General features: G+C 36.8%; 1 protein-coding gene, 2 non-coding genes and 1 pseudogene across 3 annotated transcripts in view; 3 read left to right on the top strand and 1 right to left on the bottom strand.

Annotated features, from left to right (window-relative positions):
* Window positions 1–13,443, bottom strand: part of IL1RAPL1 (interleukin 1 receptor accessory protein like 1) — a 677,053-nt gene that overhangs the window by 509,633 nt on the left and 153,977 nt on the right. The gene's annotated exons all lie outside the window — the stretch shown is intronic.
* LOC135361984 (myc-associated zinc finger protein-like) lies at window positions 3,600–7,684 on the top strand (annotated as a pseudogene).
* On the top strand, window positions 12,443–12,522 carry LOC123851718 (small nucleolar RNA U2-19). The gene has a single exon (XR_006792686.1). It is a non-coding gene; the product is annotated as a small nucleolar RNA U2-19 (small nucleolar RNA).
* On the top strand, window positions 12,702–12,771 carry LOC123851711 (small nucleolar RNA U2-30). The gene has a single exon (XR_006792682.1). It is a non-coding gene; the product is annotated as a small nucleolar RNA U2-30 (small nucleolar RNA).

Below are 13,443 nucleotides of genomic sequence, written 5' to 3'. Positions count from 1 at the left end.
AACTAATGAAAAAAATCACATGATCATATCACCTGATGCAGAAAAATAATTTAACAAAACTCAACACGCATTCTTGACAAGAACTTTTAGAAAAATAAGAATAGAGAGATAGAGAGGAGTATCTTCACCTTGATAATGAGCATCTATAAAAACCTGCAGCAAAAACAAACAAAAAACAAAACAAAAACAAAAACAAAAAACCTGCAGCAAGCATTACACTCAATGGTGGAAGACTGAACTGACTGAATGATTTCCTTCTAAAATCTGGAACAAGGAAATAATGTCCACTCTCACCACTCTTATTCAATACAGCGCACATAGATGGGAAAGGAAGAAATAAAACTGTCCCTATTTGCAGATAACATGATTGTGTTGTACTAATGGAAACTGGTGCATATTGGAACTGTGTCTTCATTTTGCATTATTTTCATATAAATCAGTCTCAGTAGTAATGATTAATAACTATGTATTGTTAACCTTAACTGAATAAATAACTAAATCTAGACTTGTGAAACTTAAGATGCTATGATTTGGGGCTGGGGAGGCACCCGAGGATTTATAAAAAGGCCCACAAATAAAATAATGCCTGCTCCTATAGTAAAGAATAAAGAAAAAAAAAAAACAATTCTGATATTTGCTGTTACTTAAAAATTTTGCAGTTTCAGATACAAATTTTAATATATTTATATATACCTTAAAATTTCACTGTGAAATGTTCTGCTTGCTGCTAGGAGAAATTTTTGCCCAAATTACACAGTACAAATCACTATCATGAAAGATATCAAGAATTGAGAGCAAGAATCTTTAATAATTATACAACACACATAACACATTTTACTAAAATAGTGAAACACAGAAGCAATTTTAAATACCATAGTATCTTAAAATAGTAATATAATATCTACAATCTCATTTAGGGCTTTTATAGAGTAGTCTATATATTTCCTTTGTTAACTTTCTTTAATTCATGATTTTGCCCTCATTCACTCCAGGAAATTTTAATTTCACTTTCAAGGAGCTTAAGTCTTCATTCACCAGAACTAAACAATTTTACCCATCTTTTACCCTAGAAGATAGCTCTCTGTCTGGACTTAACAAACAGATGGGGAGGTTCCTGCTCCTGTCCATCACCTTCTGGGTCTTATTTCCACATAATGAGTAAGTAAAGGGGGGGTATGCAAATTCTTGTAAAGATGTCTGGATTCTTTTACATTTTTTACCTCAGAAGTCCTCACAACTTTTGTCAATTACTAGTTTGCCCATAACTGCTTCCTAGGTACTTGAATGAAAATGCATGCAAGATCATTGTACCTAGTAAAATAAAAGCTTTTTCAAATGTCCCAGTATGAGAATTCCTAAGAAGATACTTGTAAGAGTCTCATTTTTGTTATTAAAGCTAAATCATTTTGAACAATACTTTTGAAAAGAGATTAAAATCATTATAATAAAACCCAAATCAAAGAAATTGCTTTTATCAATAAGGAAAATCTAAAACCTATATACTGCTAGTGTTCTTTTCTTTTCTTTTTTTTTTTTAAAGATTTTATTTATTTATTTGACAGAGAGAGAGATAGCAAGAGAGGGAACACAAGCAGGGGGAGTGGGAGAGGGAGAAGCAGGCTTCCCGCTGAGCAGGGAGCCCGATGCGGGGCTCGATCCCAGGACCCTGGAATCATGACCTGAGCCGAAGGCAGACACTTAATGACTGAGCCACCCAGGCGCCCCTGCTAGTGTTATTTTCTTTCTCCCACCTTCCCTCTGTTTTTTTTTTTTTAATTATGTTATGTTAGTCATCATACATCATTAGTTTTTGATGTAGTGTTCCATGATTCATTGTTTGCGTATAACACCCAGTGCTCCATGCAGAACGTGCCCTCTTTAATACCCATCACCAGGCTAACCCATCCTCCCATCCCCCTCCCCTCTAGAACTCTCAGTTTGTTTTTCAGAGTCCATAGTCTCTCATGGTTCGTCTACCCCTCCGATTTCCCCCCCTTCATTCTTCCCCTCCTGCTATCTTCTTCTTCTTCTTCTTCCTTTTTTAACATATAATGTATTATTTGTTTCAGAGGTACAGGTCTGTGATTCAACAGTCTTATACAATTCACAGTGCTCATTAGTTTTATCTTTTTTATTATCTTGCCTCCAGGGAAGCAAAATGTTTCATGAAGATATATTTATTTTAATGACTATCAGTCTAATAGAGTTAATGAAATTTCTAGAGGAGTTTAACTTACCTTGAAGGGATGGTTTATATACTAGTATTTTGTAAATATATTTTTCAATGAGAAGCTACTTTTTTCCTTCCACTAATGGAATTTCAGGTCAAGGAAGGTTATAAATAAGCATGATTTAGAGTGCCCCCTTTTCTGGGCACTACAGACAGTAGGCAGAAAAGCCAGAATGGCCAGTCCATTAACACAGAAATCTATTAGCACGATTCTTTTAAAGTTACTTTTGCAAATTCAATAAAGACAGATTCTGAAATAATTAGCTGTAAAAAGTTACTTAGGGTAAAGCCTAGTACATACAATACATCCTCAACTTTAAAACAAAGTTGTTTTTCTTTTGTAAATATAATACAGAACAATCATCAACTCATTGTAGTATGCCACAAGACACAGAGCATGCATCAAGATGGTCATATAACTTTGATATTAGTGATTCCACTTATAAAACCACACATGCACTTGTAACAAGCAATTTAAAAACAAATGCACAAAATAAGAATGCAATACCACTTTACACTCACCAGGATGGCTAAAATTAAAAAAAAAAAAGAGAGAGAGAAAACAACAAGTTGGTGAAGATGTTGAAAAACTGGAGCCCTCATATACTGTAAACATACGGTTTGCATTGTTTGAATGTAAAGTGGTACAACTGTTGTGTAAAACAGTTTGGTACTTTCTTAAAAAGTTAGAGTTACCTATGACTCAGCAATTTCACTACTAGGTATATACCTACATGAATTCAAAATACGTTCACACAAAAACTTATACACAAATATTCATAGAAGCATTATTCATAATAGCTAAACAGTAGAAACAACCCAAATGTACATCAAATGATGAAGGGATAAACAATACGTATTATGTTGTTGCAAGAGAATATTGTTCAGCCATAAAAATAATGGAGTACTGCTACATGCTACAACAAGGATGAACCTTAAAAACATGCTAAGTGAAAGAAGGCAGTCACAAAAGACCACCTCTTGTACGATTTTATTTGAATAGGCAAATCCATACAGGCAGGAAGTAGATTAGTGGTTGACAGAAAATAGGAGTAGGGTGGAATTGGGAGGTATGGGGTTTATTTTTGGTGTAATGGATATGTTCTGGAATTAGACAATGATTACAGTTGCATGACATTGTGAATACAGTAGTCCCCCCTCCCAACCATTTATCTGCTGTTTCACTTTTGGGGGTCTCCATTACCCACGTTCTCAGTTACCCCTGGTCAAGTGTGCTCTGGAAGCAGATGATTTTCCTGACATATTGTCAGAAGGTCACTAGTAGCCTAATGCTCCATCACAATGCTTATATCAGTCACCTCACTTCAACTTATCATGTAGGCATTTCATCATCTCATATCATCGCAAGATGAAGGGTGAGTACAGTATAATAAGATACTTTGAGAGATGATTCACATTCCTTTATTACAGTGTATTGCTATTATAATTGTTCTTTTCTATTATTAGTTACTGTTGTTGGTCTCATACCATGCCTCACTTATAAATTAAACTTCATCAAAGGTATGTATTTATAGGAAAAAACAGTATATATAAGGCTTGGTACTATCCACAGTTTTACACATCCCCTGAGGGTATTGGAATATATCCCCCATGGATAAGAGGGGGACTACTGTATACTAAAATCCACTAAATTATACACTTTAAACTGCTTAAAATAGTGAATTTTATGTTATGTGATTCTGAGTAAAAGTCCAAATGCACTCATGGACCCAACATATAAATTAAAATAATAATTAATGAGTACCTTTCAAATCTTCCCCCACCCACCATTTCCTGGCAACCACTAATCAATTTTCTGTCTTGGATATTTCATACAAATGGTATCATACAATAGCTGGTCTTTCGTGACTTGCTTCTTTCACTTAGCATGATGTTTTTAAGGTTTATCCATGGTGTAGCATGCAGTAGTACTCCATTCCCTGTAAGGTTTAATGAAATAACTATCGAATTACATAGATAATTCTCAAAAAAGAGTCATCAAAACCAAAGCACAATTACTGACTTTCATTTTTCTTTCTAGATATGGATTATCATATACAAAATATTAGGGAAACATCAGAATTTACATGAATAGAGGATTAAACTGTATCAGTAACAATTCTCGTGGATAAATTTGGAGAAATGGGCAATAGTTGGCATAAAAAAATATGCCCACATCATCTTGTATTAAAGAGGGCACGTATTGAATGGAGCACTGGGTGTTATATACAAACAATGAATCATGGAACACTACATCAAAAACTAATGATGTAATGTAGGGTGATTAACATAACATAATAAAATAAAATTAAAAAAAAATATGCCCACTATGAAAACAGGTATTGCTTCACATGACCAGCCCCTAAAAATAAGTGAAATGAGCCTAACTGGAATCACAGGAATGTACATATTAATATGATATAGATAAAGAGATAAAGATGAAAAAAATAAAATATATCAGTTCAAAATCTATACAGAAAAAGTGATTAAGGAGTGAAGGGAATTGAGAAGTCTCTAAGTTTCAGTATAAAGAAAATATATTAGAATGATCAAGTTCTCCTTAAGTATAAAAAAATTATCTTACCTGTGATAATGAAAGATCTGCAATTATTTAAATGTCATTTTTCTAAACACCTCCGCATAAAATTATTATAAAATATATTTTAAGAATCACAACACATATGAATAATAAGCTCATATACATTAGTTGTCATAAACTTCATTTATATATAAAAGTAAATAAAGAAGGAAGCAAAATCATTTGTGAAATGAAATGGCACAGAACCCTACAGAGTTTCCACAATTGCCACTGTAAAAATACATTAAATTATTACACAAGATGATCATATCCTGGGCGATATGTTTAATAAGGAATGAAAAAGAGAAAAAAGAAAAAAAAAACTGCTGAACATTACAAGATTAGGGAAATCTCTTTTAAAAATACAAACAGTCAGGGCACCTGGGTGGCTCAGTTGGTTGAGTGTCAGACTCTTGGTTTCAGCTCAGGTCACAATCTCACAGTCATGAGATGGAGCCCTGCATCAGGCTCCCCGCTCAGTGGGGAGTCTGCTTCTCTCCTCCCTCTCCCTCTGACTCTCTCCTCCCCACCCCTCTCTCTCTCAAATAAATAAATACACCTTTAAAAAATACAAATAGTCAATATTCTCACTGAAAAACTCAACCCAATTAGTTATTAAATAATATAAAATTAAAAGAATATTGGGGGTTCACTTTGTCTTTATAAGTTTTGCCAAGATTAAAAAAAATGGTAATACCTAGTGTTGTAAATAGGTTTTCTCTTGCAAAATATGAAGGACTATAAATTGGTAAAGACTTTTTGGAAGACAGTTTGGAAATCTTATTTAAAAAATTAAATAGACATGACTTTTTATCCAGAAATTATACTTTGAGAAATTATTTCTAAAAATATCACCTCAGGCACTTCCATGTTTTGTAGATAACAAGGTGAAAAGTGAGTAAACACTACACAAGAAAAGCACAAAAGAACTCCCCATTTGCATTCTGTTGCTTACATCTTCTCCAAGGGTTATTTTAATTTCACAAAATGAATGTATATATTTAAGTTTAAAACTGGCAAATGGAAGATATGAATACACATAAAACTGTGAGCTTAGAAAATTAGAAATTCAATTACTTACCTTACCTGATAGACAGTGTATTTTCACATGGTTACATACAGAGAGAAACAAAGTCTGAAATTTTACAAATAGATGTTATAGATAGATGTGTTCCCCCACCCAAATAACAATTTGGGGTAATTTTTTTGGAAGGAGGAGCGGTAGAGCAATAGTTTACCATATAAGCAAGACAATATATTCTGTCTTTAAATATAAAAGGCTTATCTACCATTTCCTTATGATTTATATAATGCAAATTATACATATAATTCTAATCTTGTTTTCTGCATCCAACTAATTGATTACACCCAAATTAAAGGAATATTGTAAATCTAGGATACATTATAAGGATAAGTTATCTTTACATACTTTTATAGTAGTTTGGATGATTTAGACGTCCTGGTATCAAATGCATGTTTTTGCTTGCCTTGTGTTTATATTTTTCTACATAAAGTTATCATATGCAATCTTCTACAAAAAAAAATCACATCAAATGTGCAAATATGATATGGCTTGATATTCATCATAGCATTATTTAAAATACAAAATAGAAAAAGAAAGAAGGTATGTCATAGGAAATTGAATTAATTAATTAAATAAATTATGGTATATACTTGAAAAGGATGATGTCTACTTATATTAATATGGAAATATGTCCACATTATGTTATTAAAGTACACGAATGGATAAAAGAAAGCATATAAAATATTGTTAGCAAGATATATGAAAGGATATTTGTCTAAATGCAAATAGTAGTCACCTCTGTGGTGTGGGATTTTAGGTGATTTTTATTTTGTGCTTTAATCTATTCATTTTCGGTGGGTACTATCATCCCATGAGCGCAGAAATTAGTTCCTGAGGGGCAAACAAATCTTGGCTATTACAAGAGTTTATGGCATTCTAAAAGCCACCCTATATAAACAGATATACCACATATCTATGGTTTTAAAATCTCATGGGGGGGTTGGTTAAAATCTGAACCTTTCTAAAAAGGATGGGCAACACTTTGATCATACCCTGGGCGAGCCGGCGGGGGAGCGGGAGAGGCGGGTGCGGGCGGCGGAGCGGCCGCCGTGGCCGCGGGTGGCGTGGTGACCACGACCGCCTCGGGAAAGCGCATCCGGAAGAACCACGCCTGCGAGATGGGCGGCAAGGCCTTCCGCGACGTCTACCACCCGAACCGACACAAGCTGTCGCACTGGGACGAGAAGCCCTACCAGTGCCCGGTGCGCCAGCGGCGCTTCAAGCCAAGGACCGCATGAGCTACCACGTGCGCTCACATGACGGCGCTGTGCACAAGCCCTACCACTGCTCCCACTGTGGCAGGAGCTTCTCCCGGCCGGATCCCCTCAACAGTCACGTCACACAAGTGCACTCAACAGAACGGCCCTTCAAATGTGAGAAATGTGAGGCAGCTTTTGCTACGAAGGACCGACTGCGGGCGCAGCCAGTCCGACCCGAGGAGGAGGTGCCATGTCACGTGTGTGGCAAGATGCTGAGCTCGGCTTATATTTCCGACCCCATGACGGTGCACAGCCAAGGCCCTCACCACGTCTGTGAGCTCTGCAACAAAGGTACCGGTGAGGTCTGTCCTATGGCGGTGGCGGCGGCAGTGGTGACAGCCCCCCCCACAGCTGTGGGCTCCCTCTCGGGGGCCGAGGGGGTGCCCGTGAGCTCTCAGCCACTTCCCTCCCAGCCCCGAAGCTGTGGCCCTGGCCACGTCATCGTGTTCCTGTGTCCCCTGCATGTTCCCCACCCTTCACCCCCTCCTTTTGCGTGGACCCCATTACAATAAATGTTAAATAAAAACCTGTCTCTGAAAAAAAAAAAAATTTCACCATGAATGATAAAAGTAGGCAAAAATGTAGTATGGCTTAAAAAGGTAAGACCTTTGCAGGTAGATAAGGTATTTCTATGTCTTAGAATATTCATTAAAATCCTTTAAAAATCTATTTACATTGAGGGGCGCCTGGGTGGCTCAGTTGGTTGAGCGACTGACTGCCTTCGGCTCAGGTCATGATCCTGGAGTCCTGGGATCGAGTCCTGCATCGGGCTCCCTGCTCGGCAGCGAGTCTGCTTCTCCCTCTGATCCTCCTCCCTCTCATGCTCTCTATCTCATTCTCTCTCTCAAATAAATAAATAAAATCTTAAAAAAAAAAATCTATTTACATTGATCCAGATTCCTTTTCCGTAAACTTGAGGTCTAAATGATGTCCTAGAAAAACTGTACCAGGCAGAATTAAACAGGCAAGGAAGAATTTATGAAAGGCAACTGCATTAGGGGAGAGAGACAGAACTCAACTCCACCAAAACAAAAGGTGAGAGAGATTTTAAGCACTGGGATGAGCTAGTAGAAAAGTACTGGAGGACATTGGGGCAGGGGAATGGTCAATGGGATTAGGCTATGTGCGTTTGCTAATTGACACACTTATCTATCAAAGTTAGACTCCTACTCCCACAAAGAGACTAGAAAGAGGGCACCTTAGTTTCCTTGATGATTACATATCAAAGAGAAGGCTCCCAAGTCTTTGAGAAAGACACCTCTGAGACGTAAAACTGGCAAGAGCCTGGGAGATGATTTATATACCTCAGAGGGGCAGGAAAGAATTGAAAACTTCAAATTTTCTAAAGTTAAAGCTCTAAGAACACGGAGGTGAGGGGCCTATAACGATGAAGAAATCTGTCTAAAGTTAACCAAGCTGAGGGAACATTAAGGCTGTCTTCATCAATAAGCATTCTGAAAAGTGCTTTCATTTATGAGGCCCCTAAGTTACCTTGTGGTTTTCTAAAATTACTTTTTATTGTTATCCTACAGCTAAAATTAATGCAACACCCCAGAGTGACTCCAAAAAGAGCAGTTAAGTTCTCGTTATATATATATATAACCTGAGGGGTAAAAAACTCTATAATTTTTAGAAAGTGACAATGGATATTGGTGAATTAAAATTGGAAGTAAAATATTTTAAACCTTAAAAAACAGCATATGCACATTTAAGGGGGCTCCTTCTAATTTCCACGACTGATGACTTGTTGTGGTAGTTAGTATTCAGCATAATATTCCTTATTAGGAAGACTTAACTTTTCCTTTTCTTCTCTTTCCTTATCCATCAAACGCTGTGCTACTCTTTCATTTTTTTTTTTTATTTTTTATTTTTTTGAAGAGGGAGAGAGAGTGTGGCGGGGAGTGGGTGCAGAGGGAAAGGGAGTGAGAATTTCAAGCAGGTTCCACACTGAGCAGGGAGCCCGACTTGGGGCTTGATCTCATGACCCTGAGATCATGACCTGAGCTGAAACCAAAAGTCAGATGCTTAACTGACTGAGCCACCCAGGTGCCCCAACTACTCTTTGTAATTAAGATAAAAGTAGCAAAAGTGGTGTAACATTTGTAGAAGAAAATTGCAGAGAATGTGAGTGTTGAAGAGATTTTCTCCTATTTGATCATCTAATGTGTAATTTATAATTTTATTAATGCTTTAGACATATGCTTTCATGATGTGAAACAAAATATCAAAAGACAAGGAATGATATTTTCTTGATTGCAAGCAGATAACTGAATAATTGTGTGCTGGTAATTATGGGCTGGTATGTTCACCACTGAGAACCATGGGGAGTGTGAAGTACCTTTTTTTTATGTGTGTCCTGCAGCAAAATTAAATCTACTGGACAAAATAATCATTAGCATATCTTGAAAAATCTTGGGGTTCTATCTAGTTCTTAGCTCACTATAGCTATTTATTTGCAATATTCTATATGCTTTTTTTTTTTATCAACATGGCCTTAAATTGAGAAAAGGAAAATGTGAATATTTTGAAGTTACAGTGGTGAAGCACATTCAGTCAGACTTCACACACTGTAAAATCTGAATACTCAAATGCAAAATTGCTGAAAACAGCATCTCAAGGCTTCAGGACAGTTCATTATGGCAGGCTCTGCTGCCAATGTGATCTTGAAGGCCACAGATAAAGTGCATTGTGGTGTATTTTAAGACTGCATCATAACTAAGTGCTCCTGCTGTGTTTGTGGCTTCCAGAAAAGTTATTAACAGCACTCTGTCAGATAATTAGAAACATAGATCATGCAGATATTTCTTTTAATTTGCTAGAATCCATACCCTAGTATAGTTGTTCTATTTTCTTGATATTTGGGGATGGCATTTTTAGTATAAAATTTATATGTCTAACATCTGGCTAGTGTGCAAATCTACACATTTACCAAGAGTTTCCCCTCTGATCTCTTTCAAGCCTTAGCTGTCAAGAAATGAAATTATAGAGTATATACATATACATATACATACACGAGATGCAAATGTGGAAGGTATGAATTAGATATACAAATACACATTTTACTTATCATGTAGATACAGAACACTATATATATATATATCTATATATATATATATCTCTGTGTGTGTGTGTGTGTGTGTGTGTGTATACACACAGAGAGAGCAAGCGAGCAAGCATTCTGTAAGTCATACCATAAATTTAATATAGAAATCCAGACCAATCACCCTTCCATAAATTGTTCCTTTGGACATTAAATACACTTAAAGCCTAACAAAGATTTGTATGTCCTAGTAGAAAAGTCAATCTGTGGTTTCCTAAAATCACAGGTGTCTGAGGTTTCTGAGTACACATTATCTCCCCAAAACAATGTTTTCCTTGATGGTTTTTGTCTGCTTGGAAACATATCTACCCCTAATGGAGAAGAGCAGTGCCTGTACTCCTTAAAGGCTGTCCACCTGGTAGGAGAATTATTATCTCATAAAATGTTCTCACCACTTTCGTCCTTTGCTACAGTGACTGCTCTCTAACATTTCTTATTTTTCGTATCTGAGACAAGGGCTGGGCATATGGGTGGTAAGGGGACCACAGGGAGCTTGTGGTATTTTCACTATTCCATGTTCGCAATATATCCAACTACAAATATTTGGAACAAAATGACTACGTGTATCTCTCCCCAAGCCCTAGGCAAATAAGCATTTAAAGCTATGGCTTAAAAAACAGTCAAATCTTTACTTAGATGTTAAAAGACAAGTCTTTGTGTAAATAAATGACTGATACAAGGTTCATTTCCATTTCTGAGGAACATACAGACAATAGTTTTGAGCATTACAACACTAAAGTGGAGTCTAGGGATGTGTTTGGGATTCTTTGATAAATAGTCTGATTAGGTCCAAAGAGGTTAGATTTGGAGAAACAAGAAAGTAACTCAACTGATAGCTGAAGAAGAGAAAAGAGGTTCATTTTTCTTCATCTCTCTTCCCTGGCTTCCTTTGCTTTTTATTTTCAGAAGTGCTATCATTGAAAATGCCTCCAGGGTGTAAAAGGAATAGAGGAAAAGGAAGGGATTGGGTAGAAATTCCAGATACCAGTGAACTTTGAGGCAAAGAGACAGAAAGAACAGATGGAAATACCAAGATACAGAAGGAGGGAAGGAAGTTAACAAAGTTCTTCTCAAGTGGTTATTTGTAAGCACTGCTTGTATTTTAAAATGAAAATGTTATATTGTCAAGATTCTATCGCTTTTGAAATTCATTCAGTGGCTGTGAATTCAGGGCCTGCTGTGTGTCAGGCTCTGCGGATCCTGTCCTCAGGTCCACGGAGGCACACAGACTCTATGTCCTTGCTACTCGGCACATGCTTTGGGGACTGCAGCACTGGCATCACCCTGACTCAGAATTTGCATTTTTACAAGATTTCCTTTTAATTCCTATGCACACCGAACATCTGAGAAACACTACTTTAAATATATAACTATAAAAGTGTGTGAAACAGACGTGCCTTGACACTATGAGAACACAAAAAGGGGAGCCACTTATTTTGAGGACTAAAGAAAGACTTCACCTGGAAGGTATACATTAGACCTGAAGAATGCACTGAAGTTGATCAAGTGAATGTCTATGGTGAGGGTGGACAGTGATCTGGGCAGAAGGAATACTCCTTGGTGTATGATCAAGAAAATTTAGTTTGGCTGGACGATAAAGCAGAATACAGCAAACAGATGGATGATGGTGGGGGGAGGAGTGTGAGGTAAGTGAGGACTAATGATTGCTGGGTTGACAAAAACCAACTAAGGATTTGGGACTTTATCCTTTGAGTAATGTGGAGTGAGTTACTGATGGTTTTTAAGCATATGGTTTTCACAATGTGGAGAATAGTTTTGAGGCAGGAGAGGTGGCAGCAGAAAGATGCCCTGATGTTAGTACATAGGACCCAGTTTCTTCAGGCCTGGGGTTGTGTAAATTGTATCTTAACTATTTCTTTGTTTCAGAAATACAGAAGAAATCAGTATAGTCCTTAAAGAGTCTTAGATTATTTTTACTCATTTTTGTGGTCTAGAATGGAAATATTTTCCTTTCAACAAAGCAAAAATCAGTAGTTGTTTGTGTGATCATTTTTCTAGTCTGTTTGGCCTGGAGAGAGGCCACTATTTGCTCTTCTATGCTCAGCTTCAAGGCAGCAAGAGATGAAAGTCATAGCTACATAGAGGACATAGTGGAACTTCTAAATGAATTTAGTTTAGTCTTCCAGATTTAAAATGTTTAATTCTCTGAGATCTGTTTCTTACCAACTTAGATCAATGATGAAAATAGCCAACTCTGAGCATCAAAACACCTGCCAGGCTACCTGATGCATGATCTTCATCGTTCTGAGAAGTAAAAGTAATTTAAAACAATAAAGGCTTATGTCTGGGATTCTGAATGCATGAGTGTGAGTGTGAGTGTGTATGTATATGCATGTGTATTTATAAAATTGACACTGGATAACTGAGGACTTGCTGATGGACAAATGATATGGGAGGATATGTGTGTGTATGATAGACTAATCAGTTCTGAGCAGTGATAAAAAGGTTTCACTATAGACCTTTATAACTATGAAGATTTCTACACTTGAACTGAACTTAGAATAAAATAAAATAAAATATTTAAGATCATTTTCAATACAATTTTCACAATATTTTATGCAATCCCTGCTGCAAACCTTTAAACTCAGCTTGAATCATCTACAAACACATACTTCCCAGAGCATAAAACTGTCACAAACTCCAAGGCCTACTTAAAGCCTGCCCTGAGGGAAGTGAGCACTACTGCCAATACTCAGACACACCACAACCTCCAATAAATTTTACTTCATTCTAGACTTGAATTTCTAGGAAAGGACCTTATTTTTGTACCTTAGTCCTTTCCCTATTAATTCTTTGTTGACCTCTTGGATCTCTGATCCCAGTTCACACCTATCAACATATATTTTAGACAAGAAAACTCAGGCTCCGCTCAGGCTCCATGGAGCCCAACCACCATAGGGAGCAAGTGAGTCAAGGCAGTGATAACATCTTCATGTTCCATACAAATGGGAAATATGAGGAAATGTTTCTTACATTTTAGTAATCCTGATTCTTCATACAAGGGCAATGATATGCAAATTCTTTATTTATTTTGTTATAAAAGAGTATTTTTTAAGAGTAGTTTTAGGTTCACAACAAAACTGCGGGGAAGGTACAGAGATTCCCTATATCTCCCTCCCCACTACATGCACAGACTACCCCCCCCACCATCATCAACATCCCCCACAAGAG

The sequence above is a fragment of the Mirounga angustirostris genome, unplaced genomic scaffold (assembly GCF_029215605.1).
Source record: "Mirounga angustirostris isolate CCGP_5_RB_7025 unplaced genomic scaffold, mMirAng1.0.hap1 SCAF_11, whole genome shotgun sequence".
In the NCBI taxonomy this organism is placed as follows: domain Eukaryota; kingdom Metazoa; phylum Chordata; class Mammalia; order Carnivora; family Phocidae; genus Mirounga; species Mirounga angustirostris.
This window is presented reverse-complemented; position numbering and strand designations above follow the sequence as displayed.